This window comes from Neofelis nebulosa, chromosome 7 (genome assembly GCF_028018385.1).
Source record: "Neofelis nebulosa isolate mNeoNeb1 chromosome 7, mNeoNeb1.pri, whole genome shotgun sequence".
Lineage (NCBI taxonomy): Eukaryota > Metazoa > Chordata > Mammalia > Carnivora > Felidae > Neofelis > Neofelis nebulosa.
This window is the reverse complement of record NC_080788.1, coordinates 99,511,790-99,530,960: the sequence shown is the minus strand read 5'-3', so window position 1 is coordinate 99,530,960 and position 19,171 is coordinate 99,511,790. Positions and strand designations below refer to the sequence as shown.

At 43.2% G+C, this 19,171-nt stretch overlaps 1 long non-coding RNA gene across 1 annotated transcript; it reads left to right on the top strand.

Moving 5' to 3' along the window:
* The first annotated feature begins 270 nt into the window (after positions 1–270).
* On the top strand, positions 271–11,222 carry LOC131517198 (uncharacterized). The gene is made up of 2 exons (XR_009264454.1): positions 271–1,113; positions 10,751–11,222. It is a non-coding gene; the product is annotated as an uncharacterized LOC131517198 (long non-coding RNA).
* Positions 11,223–19,171: the final 7,949 nt, after the last annotated feature.

Genomic DNA, 19,171 nt, shown 5'->3' with positions numbered 1-19,171 from the left:
GTGGTGGGGGCACCAACATTCAGTCCATCAAAATGCGCTGGTAATTATTAATGTCGCCTTATCTAGTGTGTGCCTGACAGGAAAGGACTTCTGTTTTGACTGTGTCCTGAGGAGCGGATTCTCTACTTACGGTTTTATGTATCAGAGGATTACACCAACTTCCACAGACCAACTTCTGGCTCTATACATTTTGCACCCCGATTCCCCCTCTCCCCCCCCCACCTCTGTTGTCAGCCTGCACGGGACACATTCCCTCTACCATGTCCTATGGCACAGTGGGTGGAAGGAAGCCTGGGAGCTGCCTCCACGCCAGGACGATAAGCTCTCACTGAAACTGATGTAGAAGTGACCAAAACACATAGATGTTTCCCCACTAAACTCAGACCAAATGTGTCTCCCACCTAACTTCCTCTTAGCTGAATCCCCAAGTGCCCACAGCCACCTCGATGCTACCTAACACAGCGGCATCTTAAACAGTGCAATTAAGATGTCTTACTTTCAAAATATATGTATCTTACTTTTGCAAGCACATTGCTGAGGCCTCTCCCAGGGCCCCAGAAGCGAGTGACTTCTGCAAGCAAGGAGCTTTCCCTTCAGGGTGATTCTGTCCCTGCCTAGAGGGCACAGGCCGTGAAGGTGAGGGGTTGTAGCAATGGTTGAGACAGCTACAAAGTTGACGATCGTGTAGTGCCTACCAGGGGAAATGTTACTTGTGTCTTCAGTCATTTAATCCTCTTAACGACCCCAAGATGTTGGTACTAAGAAAATCTTCATTTTTACAGATAGGGAGACTGAGTCATAGAGAGGCTAGGCCACTTGCCCGGGGTCACGCAGGTAGTTAGCGCCGGACGGGGGATTGGAACCCAGGCAGTCTGGCTCACCCTCGCACCTAGTACAGGAAGTAGTCTCTCCACAGTGTAGCCCACAGTTTCCACTGCCTCCCCAGGATGCTGCCGTCCCACCTGTAACTTTCTGACAGTATATATTTTACTTATTTGTCTATTTTCTGTCCCTTGTTACTAAAATACTGACTCTCTGAGAACAAAGCTGTTTATTTGGCTCACCGCTGTATCCCTGTACCTGGAGAAGAGCTCAGCATGCAATAGCTATGTAGTAAATATCTTCTGTTTATCTTAAATTCTTTAATATTCTTCTAAACTCTTTAATAAGTAATCTATTGGAAAACTGCAAAAGAAAGTGAAAATAAGAGGAAAATACACACCCCAAAATGGGGAAAGTTTGGCCCATATGAAATCCAGGGGAGAAAATGAACTTTATTATATGTTTTGAGTATTTATTATTATATGTATTATATATATGTATATGTATACACATATGTATGTATACACATGTATCTATTATATATATATGTATAATACATACATATTATTATATGTATTATTCAATACAGCTCTGTTCTAAGTATCTGTGGTTTGTGTTATCCAGGTCAGTTTGATTTTACGGGGAACCATATAATTGGTCTTGAATTTTAGATGGTCTTGAATGCCTAGTTGAGGTTTGAAATTCAGAATGTGTATTAGCGTGGTATGTGATTTTCTCCGGCAATACTCATGGGCCGAAGAAAACAGATGAATGGATCCAAAGTTGAGGATTTGTTGACTGGCTGGGCCATTAAGTCAAAGGAGTAAGGAGATTGTGTCAGATGAGGAGAATGTCCTTAAGACCAAGAGGGCTGGGGGCCATTTTCTGGGGAGAGTGAAGGCCAAACACCTTGGTAAGACTGAAGATGGGTGGGATGGGGGTGTAAGAGAGGAAGGATATAGGGTTGAGGTCAGTGGAATTTCAAAGTTCAAGATGTCAGAAGTGAAGAAGTTCTAGGTGATGACAAGGTCTTGTAACAAGAGAGGGGATCTTGATGACAAGTGAACAGAGCTCTCAGATGAGTCATAGGATATGAGAAAATTTGATATTATGTGCATTAGGCACTAATGTATACATTTATCGCGTGAGCCATGATTTATAAACTGTAAAGCCAGCTTTAAATATCACATGGTATTTTTGTGCTAGATATGTAATGTCATTTATTATGTTCTCAGAGTTCTAACTGCAAAATATTGAAATATCACACGATATTTAAATATCACCATCTCCAAGAGTCCATGTTTGATTTAATAGACTTTATTTATAATAATGCTAAAACCATGATCCTCCCCAAATTAACAAACTAGGACACTGACACCATCTCAATTCAGTAGGCTCATAAAGTTGGGGCTGTTTTGTTTGTCGAATGTTTGATTCTGTTCATTTGCAGATAAACACACACCAAGGAAATGTTACTTCATAGCTCCAGATTAAAGTCCCTTTTAAGATGATCCTGAAGAATCCATATTTTATTCAGTGCTACACACATCATAAAAGAGCTGTAGTCTCCAGAAATTCACTCTCTGAGGCTCCAAGACCCTCAATAAATGCATAAAAATAATGCTAAACAATGGTAGGGTGGAATGAAAGCACTTATATCTCCCAGACACCCTGTCCATGAAGTGCTCCAATTACAAACATAACCAGCTGATTTTCAGAGAAAAAAAAAAAACGTTACGAGGTATTCTGCAGTGGCTTTCAAAAAAGATAATAGAAGCTTGAAATTGGATGTAATGTCCAGCGAGGAGTAAGATTTCAACTTCTTTCACTGTCAGGTGCAGCTGGGGATAGGCAAAGAAATGTTTTGTTTGGTTTTTCAGATTTGTTTTTCATCCAGTACTTAGCCTGAACCATTAAAAAAAGATACCAGAAATCCCAGATCAACTGTAGCCAGCAAGGAAGCGGATTTTACTTTAAGGATATTCATAATAAAAGAACCAATCTGTGTGTTAATTAAATTCACCTGAAATGATAAAGTCTTGCAGAAATCTCTCAAGGTGAAGCCTTTCTCAAAGGCTTTCTACCTTGCACACTTTCCAAAAAGGGAGTAACTAAACAATTTCTCCTCTTCCTGCTTTGGAGGGAAGACTACCCCTGGGCAGTGTAGAAGTTAGAAGTGAAGGAATCCAGGCACCAGATCTTACATGTGAAGTAATTTTTAGATATTTTATGGAGCTAGGGAAACAATTTTGCCCTTTCCATTTTTTCCCCGACTGAGTTTCCCATATCTCCAAGACAGATGGAACACATGTAACAAAACCGACCAAATGCAGAGAATGCAATCTGGGGTATTAAAAATAAAATCTTTTCCAAATCTTCACAGGCTCCTTTAAAAACACTTCTACTCGCGTGTTAAAGCAGCTAACAGAGGTGTCTAAAAATGGAAAGAAGAAGAGGTGCCCCAAGGGTTCTTTTTTCAAAACCAGTCAGCATTAATATTTACTTCTCAGAAAGGGCTGTCTATACAATCAGCAAATATGACCAAATTTAGTCATATGAGGATTGAAGGTGATTATAGCCCAGAGAGCTTTCCTTTCAGAATCCTTAAATATAAAAATGCTGAATCTAATCCCGAAATAAGGCAAAGAGGCAAATGTAATTAATACCCAGACAGGGATAATGTTAATATTTCAACGGACTCCAAATAAACATACAGTGCCATTATATTATTCAGAGAAATTAGTAAAGAACATATGGCTAGCTGGATTTTGACATTGTATCGCTTGCCCTTACTAACTATAAGCTCTTTATTATGGAAACATTGTAGCTTGTATTTTATAGTTTCATAGTATTTAAATTTTACATTTTCATGATATTTAAATGTAGGAACCTATCAGTCCTGGCTCCTGGGTTTTTAATTTCCTACATAAAACTAATTTATCCTGAACTGTATGTAATTTCAGATTTTCTAGGAGTAGATTAACCTCACAAAATTGTGTTCAAATATCACTATTTCATTGCCATCATCCAAAGAATACATCAATATTCAATTAAATGTAAATAAAATTAATTTTTTCTCCTTCTTTTTTCCACCGGGGCATATAAGTAAATTGTTTGAAATGTATTACTGATGGAAATTAAATGTAAATTACTTATTTCTTAGTTTGCATAGCCTCTGTGCACTGGGAACTTATCTGGGCACTGGGGATATAGCCACAACCGAGGTGAAGAAGGCCCAGTCAGGCTAAAAGGGGATTCTAGCAAGAGCCCTGTAAATAAGCAAATGGATGAACAAGGCCATTTCACATAGCAGTGAGTGCCATGAAGGAAGGAAGTCTGCTAATGGTGTAGAGGGTGCCCAGAGAGGGTGAGGGGCAGGGAACAGGGTGGTAGAGAATTTGGAGACAGTGATGTTTGGATCACTGGAGGGAAAGGAGTCAGCTATGCGGACAGTTGGGGGCGGAAAATGCAGGAAGGAGTTGGGTGTGTTCATATAACAGAAGTGTGGCCAGGGGGGCTGGACTGGGGGGAGGATGGGGGGGTGGTGGCAGCGGAGAGTGGTGAGAGATGAGAGCCAGGTGTTAGGCAGAGACAGCTTTCATAGTAAAGGTTTGGAGTTTATTCTAAGAGTGAGAAGCAGCCATAGGCACTGCCTGCCTTCTTTTAAAGATCTTTCAAAGATCACTCTGTCTCCTGCGAGGCAGGCTGATGGGACAGGGGCAAGAATGGAGGCAGGGAGACCAGCCGGACTGATGCAGAAGTCTAGGAGAGTCACAGCGGTGGCCCCAAGTAGGGCGCTGGCAGTGGCCATAATGGGGATGGTGACACGTGTTCAAATTCGAAACAGATTTTAGAGATACCAACCTAAAGGACTTGCTGTTAGTTAACTGCATTTTCCCAAACTAAGTTCTCCCTCTTGAGCTACATCTCCAAAGCTTTTCGGAAACAATTTTAGGGCCAAGCTCCTGGCCCCCAGCTCCTCACCCATATGCATATTCATGCAAACCTTGCAGGCCTCGCGAAAATACATCTCAACCCTCTTAAATCAGCCAGTCCGAAAGGCTTATCTAGCCTTCCTTCCAATGAGCCAAGTTCACTTCAGCTGCTTTTCTGTCTGTAGATTCCCAGAAAACGACTCTCCAGACAGCCTTTCCTAGGCCCTTCCACCCCAGACGTCTAGAGAAATCCCCAAACGGTCATTTCATATTTGTGCAGGACTTTTCCTGTGCCCCAGACTTCTGCCCCTGTGGGGCCTATCCTACAAGCCACAGCAGCCGCTATAACATTACCAAGGCCCGGCTCAATGTTGGCGTCTTCACCGGGCCTCGCTTCCTTCACACAGGGTGCAACCCTAAGCATTGCCGTGTTACAGTTGGGAAAACCAGGACCTGGATGTGCTTTGCAAATTGTGAGACATCACCCAGCTGGGTTTTCAGTCAGGCGAAGCCCACCTGGACTTCTTAACCTCTTGTTTCTCCAAGAACGGCCATGCCGAGGGCTTGGTTAAGCATCACAGAATACGACTCTGGAGCCAGATTGCCTGAAATTGAATCTGAGTGTCACCACGTTTTAGTTGTGTGACTTTGGACAGGACGCTTAACCTCTCTCTCTCTCCCTCTGGGCCTCTGGTTCTTCATCTGTAAAGAAGAGATGGTAAGAATACTGCCTCGTAAGGTGAGGATTAAGGGAGTTACTAAATTGAGCTTAGAATGGTACCTGGTGTAGAACTGGTGCTAGTTAAGTGTTAGCTGTCACCCTCATCATCCTCCGGTCCCGCCCACAGAGGTGTCACCCTCGTTCTGTATTTGTGCATCGAAAATTCAGCTATGTGATTGTTGAGCCACTACCAAGCCCCCTGGGAAGGCGTGAAGGTGGATGTGGTCAGGAGAGTGCATGGTGAGGTCATTCCAGGAGAGCTTGGTGGGGGGGCAAAGTGATGAGGTGAACTCAGAGCTACAGAAGAGACACTTAATAAGTTGTGATTCATTTACTCTGAATAATGCATTTGAAGTGAAGACATTTTTCAAGCATTCTCTGGATTAAATTACTTACTGTTCTGAGGCTCATCTCTCTGAACAGGAAGGGTGTACGGTCGACAGAGGGTAGCCTGTGTTTTGCAGGAACTCCTCAAGTTGAGGTTCTGCCTTTACTTTGTCATTTCCCTACAGCTTGTAGGATGCTTCCCAGGTGAAATAAACTAGAGTCGCCTGTGGTAACAACAAATTTCAGCAGCTTCCTATGAAGGTTACTTCTTGTTCATGCTACAGTCCCCCATAGAAGGGATAAGGTCTAACTTGTTGCAGTGATTGAAGAACCAGATTGGCAGGGGCTACATCTTAACATGCCTCCCCGATCATAGGAGCAAGAGAGAAGGGGCGTGACAAAATATATGTTGGCTCTTGAAGCTTCTACCTGGAAATGATCCATCATTTCTTCTTTATTTAAAAAAAATTTTTTTTTAACGTTTATTTTATTTTTGAGACAGAGAGAGACAGAGCATGAACGGGGGAGGGTCAGAGAGAGGGAGACACAGAATCCGAAACAGGCTCCAGGCTCTGAGCTGTCAGCACAGAGCCCGACGCGGGGCTCGAACTCACGGACCGCGAGATCATGACCCGAGCTGAAGTCGACCGCTTAACCGACTGAGCCACCCAGGCACCCCCATCATTTCTTCTTTAACTCATCTAACTATTATCTCATATTCCTTTTGTCAAAGCAAGTCATATGGCCATGCCTGGGCTTAAAAGGGAGGACGTGTATAATTTTCCCACAGGGAAGTGCCCCCAAATACTTGGGGACAAGTTACCACAAGGAGTTAACTGAAAGTTAACAGAAAACCCATGTAAAATCAGCTTAAATAATTAAGGGGTTATTTTCTCACACAACAAGACATTTGGAGATGGATCAAGGCTCACGTTGGTAAATCCAGCAGCTCAAGGATGTCTTCAGGGACCCACTTCATCACCATCTTTTTACTTTTCCATCCTTAGGGTACCAGCAGTATCTGTCTTCATGGTCACAAGATGGCTACAGCAGCATCAGCCATCACATGCAGACAAACAACATCCAGGGAAGAATAGAAGTGTCTGCTTTCATTAGTCTCATAGAATTGAGAGTATCTTTCCCAGAACCTCCAACTTACCTCGGGTCCTATTGGCCAGAATTGAATCACATGAAAATGACTTAGCCAGTCATGGGCAAGAGGGATAAGACTGCTTCCTGGGATAAGACAAGACCAATTTTCCCTTTGCAAAAACAACTCTGATTTCTCTAAGAAATATGCCACTGAACACAAGAAATCAGGAGAGTGTAACCCGGTTTTACCAATTCTGGGAAGCTCCTTTATTCAGAGTGTAAATAAAGAGGGACCACAATTCCCTTCATGGAAAGCCTGCATTTGTGCTCACATAATTATTCACAGTTGAATAACTATGGGCAAATAAAGCAAGCAAAACAGGCATCTAATAGGGAAGGATCATTTACCTAAGGGTCAGGGAAATAAGAAACTACTTTGGATTGATATTACATCCATCTCAAAAGAGTTGACCAAAAGAATTCACCACTCTCTTTCTTTGTGACCAACTGCAGCCTAAACACTCTTCCTTCATTGTTCACCCACCACACTTTATTGCCTTTATCTGTGTACCTGTCTGTCTCCAACGGCAAGACTATAAGCTCTTTAAAAGATGTGACCTGTTTCATCTATTTATTCCTGTGCAGGCTAAAAATAATAATGGATAACATCAATTGATTGTCCACTGCCCATTCTAAGTTCTAAATGAATTGATCTCCTTGTAATACAACTGTCCCAAGAGGCATGTGCTATTGTGCTGTTATCTACGCTTAATACATGAAGAGTTGGAGGGTCAAAAGGTTAAGTCATTTGACCAAATGTACGCAACTGTTAAATGAGAGAGTTGAATTCCAAATGAAGGTAGCCTAGTTGGGTTATGGGTAGCACATCTAACCCCAAAATGGGTGAACTTAATATGCTTTAATATACAATATAAAGGTGAGAGAGAACAGGAGTGAAGGACAGGAGATACCATCTTTTATTTACATGCAGAATCTGAAATCAAGTATGATAGACTTAAAATCCCCAAAGGTAGAGATCATGTATGTCACCCTTGCTCAGTATGGTGTCTCTAACTCCTAGTACACTTCCTGACACATAGTAGGTCCTCACGTGTTTCTCGAAGTGGGGGAGGGAGGACTGGAGGAACCAAGGGAGGAAGGAAAAGAGGGAAGGAAGGAGGAAGAGAGAATGAATGAATAAATACAATTAATGTCCTCTTTCTCTTGTTCTTTGGATTTTCTACCTTCTCTTTCTGTATCATTTCTATGGGTAACTTGGTTTCTAAAATCTTTAACATCTTACCTAAGATAGAAGGATGTGTTAGTTTCTCGAAGTATCAAGGGTTCTCAAAGAGAAGACTCTAAATGTAACATTGTTACAGAGTCAGGAAGCCTCTATATTGCCCTATAATTCATTTGGCTTTTGAAACAACTTTAGACTCATATAGATTGTTCCTCAAACTGAAACACTTTTTAAGAATTTGGACTTGTGCTTTTTCTTCTAATTGTGCTGCTTGCAATGTCAATACAATTCATGGACATATTGATTTATTTCTTTTTAAATCAGCTCAAGCCCATAAACAAACGAACAGCAATAATTAAGGAAATAGCCACTGTCAGTTGATGGAACTGTTTCTTAAGGAGTCCCTCCTCCAGCAACATGTTGCGGTAGACAGATAATAGGTCACAAACACTGAAAGCGGTATTTTTCTGCTTGTATTTCAGTGCCAGGATCATAGGGCTCTGCTTTCATAGATTGCTCCGAACAGTCACACAGATGTAATACATCAGATCTAATCTTTAAGCCATATCCACCCCACTCTAGTTTTAATCAGCAAAATAAAATCCTGGCAAAACTGAGTCATTACACTGTTGTGACCGGTGAATGTTAAGTGTTCTTATTCTTAAAAGGTGTCCAGGTTTCTATGGTTGATTTTGTTGTTTTGATTCCTATCCAGAGAGCTAATTTTAAAAAGTGTTTCTTTGGTCTAACCTTGAACTGGAACTTCATGAGTCTCTGAATATTCCAGTTGTTCCTAATATCCCTTTTTTTTTCTTTGTTCTTTATTCCCAGATGAATTTTCAGATTTCATTCAAATTTCTTTGAGTTATTAGGGATTATTTTTTCAGATGTCTCATCCAATTTCAACATATCTAAAAATGAACTCACTGATTTCTCTCCCCCATCTGTCTTTCCCTCCTCCTAGGTTCTGTCTCTTGGTTGATGGCGCCATCATTCACTCTTTGATCGAAACCAATATTTAGTCACTTTTGATGGCTGTTTTCCCACTTACATCCAGTTAGTTGATAAGTCCATTCATTCAACCTCTAGATCCATCCTTCCCTTTTCATTCTCATGCCCTAAGTCAGTCCCTCATCATCCTCACCCAGAATATTGCTGTGACAATCACCCCTCCCAACTGGCTTCCATTGTTTGTCTCTTACCCCACCAACCCATTCTTTATATTTCCATCCAATTATTTTCTTTAATTTTTTTAATTTTTAAAGGTTTATTTATCCATCTTTGTCTGGGAGGGGGGGAGGATCAGAGAAAAAGGGAGAGAGAAAATTCCAAGAAAGACCCACACTCAGGGTGGAGCCCAACATGGGGCTCCATCCCATGCCTGTGAAATCATGACCTGAGCTGAAATCAAGAATCAGATGCTTAACCGACTGAGCCACCCACACGCCCCTCCATTCAATTATTTTCTGAAAGGATGTATCATGTTTCTTCTCTGCTCATAAACCTACAATCACTCACTATGGCCAATTTTTTTAAAGTCCAAACTCCTTAATAACATTCAAGACCCATCTTCACTTAACTCCTTAGCAGTCCCATGTCCTATCAGTCTCCACCATTCCCTTCCTTAGTGCTGCACATATATGTACTTTCCTCAGGTTTATTGTGACACTTCTCAGTTCTGTCTGCCTGGCAAAATCCAAATTACCCTTCAAGTCCTGGCTCAAATACCCTCCTTTTATGGAAAGGTCCTTGATCTCCAGGCAGAATTAGTCAGTCCTTCTTTGCTGTCTTAGCATTTTGTTTCTGTTCTTATGAAGTGCCTGTCTTACTTAGGTCAGGCTCCCAGAAGCAGATCCTGAGAGGAGGATTTGTAGTGAAGTGTTTTATTAAGGAAATGCTCCCTGAAAAGATTGGCAAATGAAGGAGAGAAGGAGATGGACAAGAGAAAGGGACTGAGCAAGAGTGGCTTTAGACAGAGTCCCAGAGGGAGTTCTCCACCTCATTCAGTAGGGAAAGCCTGAACATTAGTTTGTGTCCTGCTGTAAGGCCAGGCGGCTGAGCCTTTTTATCCCTACACTGAACAGTCACTGGTAAGCAACTCAGCTCCCAAGCACATCCCACTCTCTGACTATGTACACAGTACTCAAGGGCAGCCACTCCAGGAGAGCCATAGGTGCAAGCCATTGGAAGCAAAAGTATGTCAGAGCTGATGGAGGAGAACAGGAATGGTAAAAAGGGGTCCCCAGGCATTTGAGAAGAGGCAGACCACGTCAGCTATCCTTCTCACTATCGTCTATCTTGTTTCTACCCATGCATCTCCAGCCCCAAGATAGTGAATTCCTTGGGAGAAGAGACCCCTTCTTAGTTGTCCTATTTCCCTACAGCAGAGAGGATGTTACCTCCCACCTGGAAAGTCTGAAATAGCATTTATTGCTTCAAATTGAATACTCCTTTTGTAGGTCTTGTGCAACATTTGTGCTGCTACTGATCATATTACTGAGATTTTTTTTTCCACCTGAGCTGGTTTTAGCTCAATAATAAAAGATAGAGAGGGCTTCTGGGGTTTCACAACCTAAGGCTCAACTTTTCACCTTGCGCTTTTCTTCCCAGGGCCATGATTTGCTCAGCATATCTCTTCCTAAATTCCAAGACAGGCTTCTTGCTCTGTTCAGTCAAGACTGCCAACCCAGGAAACATTTTCGAAAGATCACAGTCAACGTCATTGCCAAAAGAAGAAGTTCTTGGCACGCAAAGAACCGGGTTCAATATGAGATGCCAGATGGTGATTTCAACTTCAGCTGAATTCCTGCTGGAAAAAACTGTTTGAACTGCAGATGAGAAAAGATGCTATGACAAATTTCCAAGTGTTAGGAACTTCAGAGGGAAATGGCAAGTGTTGATACACCCCCCCCCACCCACACCCCATCCCTCCAGCCACACGCACACATACCATAGAACTACTTACTACCTGCATCTGGTAGTTAAGATTCCCACAAAGATGCCTCTGTTTTTTAAGAAGATTAAGCCATGTCTTGATTTTTACTGATATTAAAGTATATTAACTGAGTCCATTGAAAGCAAATACTATATGATTCCACGTGGTGTTTTTCAAAGGATGTGTCCCCTTAGCATCTGCGGTGAGCTTTTTTGGTATCTGGAGGTGGTTCTCATTCCTCTCTACTAATAACTCCATTATTAAACCAATTAATAATCAGCATGTCTCCCCTCCCTATTTTCAAATTACAGGGAATATATATGAACTATAAATTGATGGTGCTCTGCCTGGATGCTCTTGGGTCCCTGACTTACTGGTGCAGGAGATCGAAAGCCTAGCTCCCCTGAGTCAAGTCAGGGCACATTCTGGAATGTGGTTTATGCTCCAGAGCTCCTCTCCAGATCCAGATGAGGTTGGGGCTTTGCTTGAAAGTGGACCCTTGGCTGGGTCCTTCTCTTCTGCTTTCCCTGTCTTGCTCCCTCCCCTCCTTCTTCTCTTCTCCACCACGCTCCCTTACAGAATGAAGGAGTATCTCTTTAACAACATTCTTGCACACAAATCCTCATCCCAGGGTCTGCTTCTGGGGAAATGACTTAAAATTCTGTGCAGTGGAAAATTTCATTTCATGCTGATATAAAAAAAAAAGTTATTTCGTGCTGATAGATAGAAGAGTCACTGTTTCTGGAGCAAGGAATGTATGCATATCTATTTTATCAATCAAAAGCTCAGAAGGAAATAGTGGATGAACTCAAATTAGGTATTTGGAGAATAGTTAATAAGGAGACTAATTACAAAGGGGTGGGCTGGGTGCAGAGAAACAAGGATAGGGCCTGCCTGGAAACTGGTAACAGGGGGTGCTGTTACCAAGCCCCACTGATATCTGGAGAACTGGTGACAGAGTTGTGTGGAGAGGGCTGTGGCAGAAGCTGTGGTCTTAAGGGATGCAACCAGCCTATAGAGACCCTATAGGGGGCAAGCTGGCCAAATAAATACCCCAATCTCATGCCCCTTCATTCCTCCAATCTTTTGCCAGTGACCCCATGAGCTGAACCTAATGGGAAGCCAGGTGCAAAAGGGCCCCTTCATGCAGTACATCTAAGCTGACCTCTTAGGTCATGGGGCAGGTGGAGAAGGGCAGAGAGGGCATCCAGAGGGACAAACAGAAGCTCTCCAGCACACCCACCTACCTATTCCCCCCGCCTCTCTCTCTCTCTCTCTCTCTCTCCCTCTCTCTCTCTCTCTCTCTCTCTCTCTCTCTCTCTCACACACACACACACACACACACACACACACAGAATTTTCCTGTTCTTGACTTTGACCTCTGAACAGACACACATAAAATAGGCCCTAATTTTTCTCTCTGCTGATCTTGTTTTCTTTTATCTTATTTATAGTTTAGGGACCCAGAGATAGGCCGATGATGTTGCTCATCACACAGCCTATCAATAATCAAGAATCAGAAAAAATATATTTTTATTTTTTATTAAAGTCTGGGTGTGGTATCTGGGCATCTCCACAGTAGCCCCCAAAACCCCAGCCTCTAAGATGGCATTTTTTTTTGTAGATTGAAATATGACTCACAGAGCTCACTACCATAAAATCTATCATCACTTACACCTCCATACTTTGGTGGAAAGAGCTCTAATTTACATCCCATACCCATTTTCTCCCAATTGAAAACAAAATACAAATCAAAGATTTATGTGGGTTTTTTTTTTTTGGTAATAGCATATTTAATTTCTTTCTCATCAATCCAAAAATGCCCTCATTATTCAGTTTACTCCCAAATGTCCTCATTATTGGAAGCCATGCTCTTTTACTATTGGTCTCATTTTCTGTTTCTGAAATGGTCATTTTCCTCCCAAGCAGCTTTGGCCTGGTTCAGAATAGAAAGCACTGCAAAATGTGCAGATTGAAGACAAACGGTCACTCAGTTACTTCAAGGTCTTTGAGATTAATCATGGAAAGCAACATCCTGGTCTTTGGGATGCTGGCAGGAGCTGATGCGGGTGAGATGAAGGATAGATGATGGAGAAGAACCACTTGCACAATCCCCAGAGGACAGGCCTTCTGGGCCCCTAGCCCTCTCTCTGCTGGGTGTCCTGCAGACCCAGATACAGCCGAGCACAAAACAGGTAGGCTGTGGGAGCACGCATTAACAAACGGCCTGCAGGGCTGTCTTTGCTATGTATTAAAATCGTATATTTTAGACTATTGTCTTCTGAAATTTTATTTTTAAGATACTATTGGGGGGGGTGTTCCAAGGTTTTGGAGGGTGGTGATTTTTAAAAATATCTTGAGGGGCGCCTGGGTGGCTTGGTCGGTTAAGCGTCTGTCTTCGGCTCAGGTCATGATCTCGCGGTCCATGAGTTCGAGCCCCGCATCGGGCTCTGTGCTGACTGCTCAGAGCCTGGAGCCTGTTTCAGATTCTGTGTCTCCCTCTCTCTCTGCCCCTCCCCTGTTCATGCTCTGTCTCTCTCTGTCTCAAAAATAAATAAACGTTAAAAAAAATTAAAAAAAAGATATCTTGAAACACTGTGTTTCATTTTGAGGCAGCTGTTTGCATCATCCACAAACCCTCCCGGAAGGTAAGTGCCAAGGGTGGTCGGTCCAGCCTGAGGAGTCTGATGCAATCACTGTGAGATCAACTTGAGCAAGGCACCCAACCGTCACAAATTCCTTGTGAGAAGGAACAGGGTTAGATGCACTTAGAATCTTCTTCTTGTTCTAACATTGCACTGTGGGTAGAGTAGCCATTGGCCACATGTGACTTGTCTGAATTGAGACGTGCTGTCAGTACCAAATACTCACCACATTCAAAGACTTAGTACAAACACTAATGTAAGTTATATCATTAAAAAGTTTTGATATTGGTTACATGTTGAAATGATAAAAATTTGAGTTTGTATTGGGTTAAATAAAATATAACAATTCTACTAACTCACTGTTTAAAATGTGGTTACTAGAAATTTTGGAGTTATACATGTGACTTGTATTACATTTCTATTGGGCAGAACTATTTTTAAAATTTATTCAGTTGTTACCTATTTTAAAATATAGGTTTCTGGGGGCGCCTGGGTGGCTCAGTCGGTTGAGCGTCTGACTTCAGCTCAGGTCACGATCTCGCAGTTGGTGAGTTCGAGCCCCGCGTCGGGCTCTGGACTGATGGCTCGGAGCCTGGAGCCTGCTTCCGATTCTGTGTCTCCCTCTCTCTCTGCCCCTCCCCCGTTCATGCTCTGTCTCTCTCTGTCTCAAAAATAAATAAACGTAAAAAAAAATTAAAAAAAATAAAATAAAATATACGTTTCTGGATTCCAATGTCTTCTGGGTGCACATCAAAGTCTAGAAAACTTAAAGGAGTCTTGCTTGGGAAAAAATATTACATCATTTTCCACTCAAAAGTCTTTTTTTTAAAAAGGTAAAAATGTCATGTCATGTTGGCTAAGTGTTCAAGAGATTGTGAGGGGAAAGAACACCAATGTTTCTTAAACTAGAATTTCATTTTCTTTTACTTTGAGTGAAGCTGGAGTGTCAATCTTCGGGCACTTATAGTTTTTAGAACAGTAGAACATTTCCAGATTCCAGATACATGAAAATCGATCCTTGCCAAAGTGAAGAGCAGACCTCCTCCCCTGCCACGCACACAGGCAACATCTCTTCTCCATGTGAGCACCAACCAAGTGTTTGGAAAGCACCTAAATGCTCAATTCATGAGCTCCAGAAAGCACATGTCCAATAATCACTTCCTGCTGTGCATTACCCATTGGGTCAACTAAAAGACAGTAGCAGAGACAGGGTATCAAATATTCCTTAGGACTGATGAGCTGGGCCGAAAGAGCAGCACAGAGGAGATTCACAGGGGAGCACCTAAGAGTTGAGTAGAAGGAGGGTAGGTTGTCTGGAGACACTGAGCATCCATTCATCTGCAGGGATCAAGTGGATGCTTGCCTACCAGGAAGGATATCTAGGACCCGACACGGAAGCCCATGGGCTGAATGACCTGACAGAAGCCATGTTTTAGGGGACTCATCCCTCTCTTCCCTGTCATGCTATATATGCATATCCTCCCAATTGGATTAGATTAGAATCCTGTGCTACCTCACATTATTCCCTTACTCTCTCCTGTGCATGTTTTTACTTCCCCGAAGGAGAATAATACATTCAAGGGCAAGAGCCAAAGTTGATGGTTCTTTTGAATATCTCATGATTTCCAGGACAGTAGTAGGCACAGACTATGTGCTTAGTGCTTACTTTAAAATAATAATAATAATAATAATAATAATAATAATAATAATAATAGATTGTGCTGAATCCATGTATCCTCTTCTTTCATATATTTCATGAAGGAAAATGGAGACTCAAAATTCCAAATGAGGGTTCTTCAGGGGCAAGAGTGTAAATCAGTTTGCCTTCTGTCTACTTCCTTGGCATCTTCTTGGGTTCTTAACCACCACCATTTTGCCACTGACACTTTCTCCTAGCCTTTGACTTACATATCTGGATGGAACCCAAATTGCCCCTTTCCTCCTTTCACCACCCATTTCCTTGGGTTCTGGGGGACAATATGATGTCCCTTTCATCCAGACAGTCCCTGGCTTGGACTATAACTGATAATCTGCTTTAACCATTGAGCCCCACCTGAGGCAGCTTTGCAACTTACCTGAAGTTTGTTCTGATTAGTTCACATGGTCAGAGAAATAAGAAAAACATTTATTAAACAAGTGTAGAAGCAGCTGGGAGTTCTACAGCATGACAGAAGAGGTGTTTTGTTTTTGTTGTTGTTGTTTGTTTACTGTGCTGTAAGAAATAACTTACATCCAACTGTTACTTTGGGTTAGGGTAGAATGAGTTTGGTTACAACTATCTGCTTTCCTTGCCCAGGAAAAAAAAAAAAAAGATAACTCTGTAGATCCTGGGAAATTTACAAAGCCTGAATTTTCTTTCTCCTTTAAAAAAAAATTCATTTGTGTTGTTCTGACTCTAAACTATTCATTACAAAGTTACTTCAAGAAGAAACCAGAATAAATTTCTCTTCCCTAGATTATTCCTTGGTTAACTTTTTAGAGCTTTTAGCCACTTGAGAAAGCCAGTCCAATACTGAAAAACATTGCAGAAAAGCCACTCGAAAACATCATCTACAAATACTTTAAGGATCCTGAGTCCCTGAACAAGGCTCTTTGTGGGAGTTAATATCAGAGGCAAATAAATTACAACAGATAAAAGTGAAATGTGGTCTGTAAAGGCTGGGTAAATGTTTATGCTTCTTTTCATTTTTCTTCCTATTGTATATAATGTAGCTACTATTTCTGCTGTTATCTTCATTTTTTTTTTTTAACAGAGAAAAGCTTAAGTGATAGGTTCTAAGGTAAGTCCTTGCTTTTTTGCAGTGACTCTAGACATACCAAGATTAACCTTCCACCCTGTGTAGCCTAAATTTCAGGCACATGGTATTAAATTATCTGCCTTGGTAGGATTGTCCTTGCAAAGCTACACCACCAAGTCCTCATGCCTCACACTCTCCCCTCCTTTGTAGCAAGGCTGGGGGTTGAATGTGATTTCAAGTTTCTAGACCCAGCATTAACTCCGCCCCATTCACTCCTCTTAAGAAAGAGTATCTTGTGTTTCTCAAATCACACAACCAATTCTGACCTTTCTCTATAGGGAATGAATGCCACCTCCCACAACCCGTGGCTCCCAAGAACAATCCACACCTTAAGGATTCTTGCAGGTAAAAGGGATGCTTGGAGAGAGAACCAGTAGGATGAGGCTCCCATGGCAGAGATTAGGTGAAACAAAGCTACATCTCTTCATTCTTACCTTCTAAGACTGTTGGCTGTTTTCCTCCCCGATGAACATTCTTCTCTTATTTATGAGATGACACCTATGTAAGTATTCTGGCAACAAGTTATTCACTTAACAGTGTGTGTTGTATAATTATTACTGGATAGAACAACTGTGCACAAAGTACATGAGTGTGTGTGTGTGCGCGCATGCACAGGAGTATTAAAAAAGGGTGGGGGGAGGAGTATGTATTGAAAGAAGAGAGTTTGGTTCTAAAATAAGGCAGAACTGTTTTAATTTTTTTTATGTTTATCTTTGAGAGAGACAGAGCACGAGCAGGGGGAGGGCAGAGAGAGAGGGAGACACAGAATCGGAAGCAGGCTCCAGACTCTGAGCTGTCACAGAGCCTGATGTGGGGCTCAAACCCACGAACCATGAGATCATGACCTGAGGTGAAGTGACTGAGCCACCCAGGCGCCCCAAGACAGATGTTTTATTTTTTTTTTTTTCAACGTTTTTTTTTTTTTTATTTATTTTTGGGACAGAGAGAGACAGAGCATGAACGGGGGAGGGGCAGAGACAGAGGGAGACACAGAATCGGAAACAGGCTCCAGGCTCCGAGCCATCAGCCCATAGCCTGACGCGGGGCTCGAACTCACGGACCGCGAGATCGTGACCTGGCTGAAGTCGGACGCTTAACCGACTGCGCCACCCAGGCGCCCCTAAGACAGATGTTTTAAATAACAAACTTTTAGTTAGGGCACAACTATAGATTCACATTAAGTTTTAAGAAATAGTACAGAGTAATCCCTTATAGACCTTCTACCTAATGGTAATTTTGAATAACTGTAGCACAATGTCACAACCAGGAAACTGACATTAATACGATCCTAGGGCCTTATTCAAACATCACTAATTTTACATATATTCATTTGTGTATTTAGTTTGGTGCAATTTTGTCACATATGTAATCTGCTTTTGAAGCTCAGCTGTGTTAAGTACTAGCTGCAAGATCCTGAGCAAGCTCCCTAGTTTTTCTGAGGCCCAGTTTCCCCATCTGCAAAATGGGCATCATAAGGTCTGTCTCCTAAAGGTGGTGCGAGGATTAGGTAAGATCATTTCTGCTAAGTTTCCAGCACACTGGGTTCTCATTGAATGATAGGTTCCTTCCTGTCTACCCCTCGTTCTTTCAGTAGCAAGGGAACAGTCTCCAGTTTCTTGCTGAAATAACCAGACTTGTGGGTTATAATAAATCAGGCGGCTTCTTCTTCCAGGCCAACACATTGAACTCTGCTGTTGGAAGAGAGCACAGTGGATGTCACCTGCCCTCAGCTGCTGCTTCTTGGCTTGGGTTTAAGATCCTGTTTGCATCCAGATCAGAAGTGTAGAGATGGGGGCGGGAGGAGTGAAAAAGGAGAGCATTTGGGGGAGCTGTGGAGTAGGGGTAGGAGGTGGTAAACAGTGAACAATCGCTGGCTGGAGAACAACCAACTCCAAGGAATCTCCGTCCTGTGTGGCTAGTGACTGAGGGCTGGATGTACCCGCGGAAGGCCTGATGCGGGTGGGAGCCTCTGAGAACATGGTGGGCAGGTGCGGAAGCCCGACTAGACCTGGTACGACGATCACACTTGTTCCAGAGTTCGGAGTGAAGTCTTAGAGCTCTTCGCTCTCCCTGGAGCCCTCTTCCAATGAGGGCCAAGGGCGCTCAAAGGCAGAGAAATCCAGGACCGCCTGGGGGCAAGAGAGGCACCTGAATCTCCACCTTAAGGTCCCTCTGTCTGGAGGCGGAGGCCTTTCCTCCACGCGCAGAGGTGGCTGGCTGGGTGTCTCAGGCGCAGCGGGGTGTGAGCGGCGCGCTCGCAAGGAGAGGCTAGAGGGCAGGGGATGGAGGAGTGGACGCACTAGCCCCTGCTTGACGGCGACCTGAGAACGCCGATCCACCTGCGCCCCTAGAACCCTGCGTTTTCCAAGTTCAAATCTCCGAAGCGACCTCCCAGCGTCACACAGCAGCCAACCCTGGACCGGGCTCCCCCCGTGTTTCCGCTACCTGAGCAATCCCCGGAACCCGTGGCCCCGTACCCGTCCGGGTGGGGGCCGGGGGCGGACCCCGCGGGGGCCGGGACACCGCGTGGCGCTCCTCCCTCGGCCGCCCGGGCGCCGCGGGCCGCGGAGGAGGAGCCGCGCCCCGGCCGGCGTAGCCCTGGCTCCTCCTCCCCGCGCGGGCCCGGCCCTTCCTCCCCCGCGTCCGAAGCTCC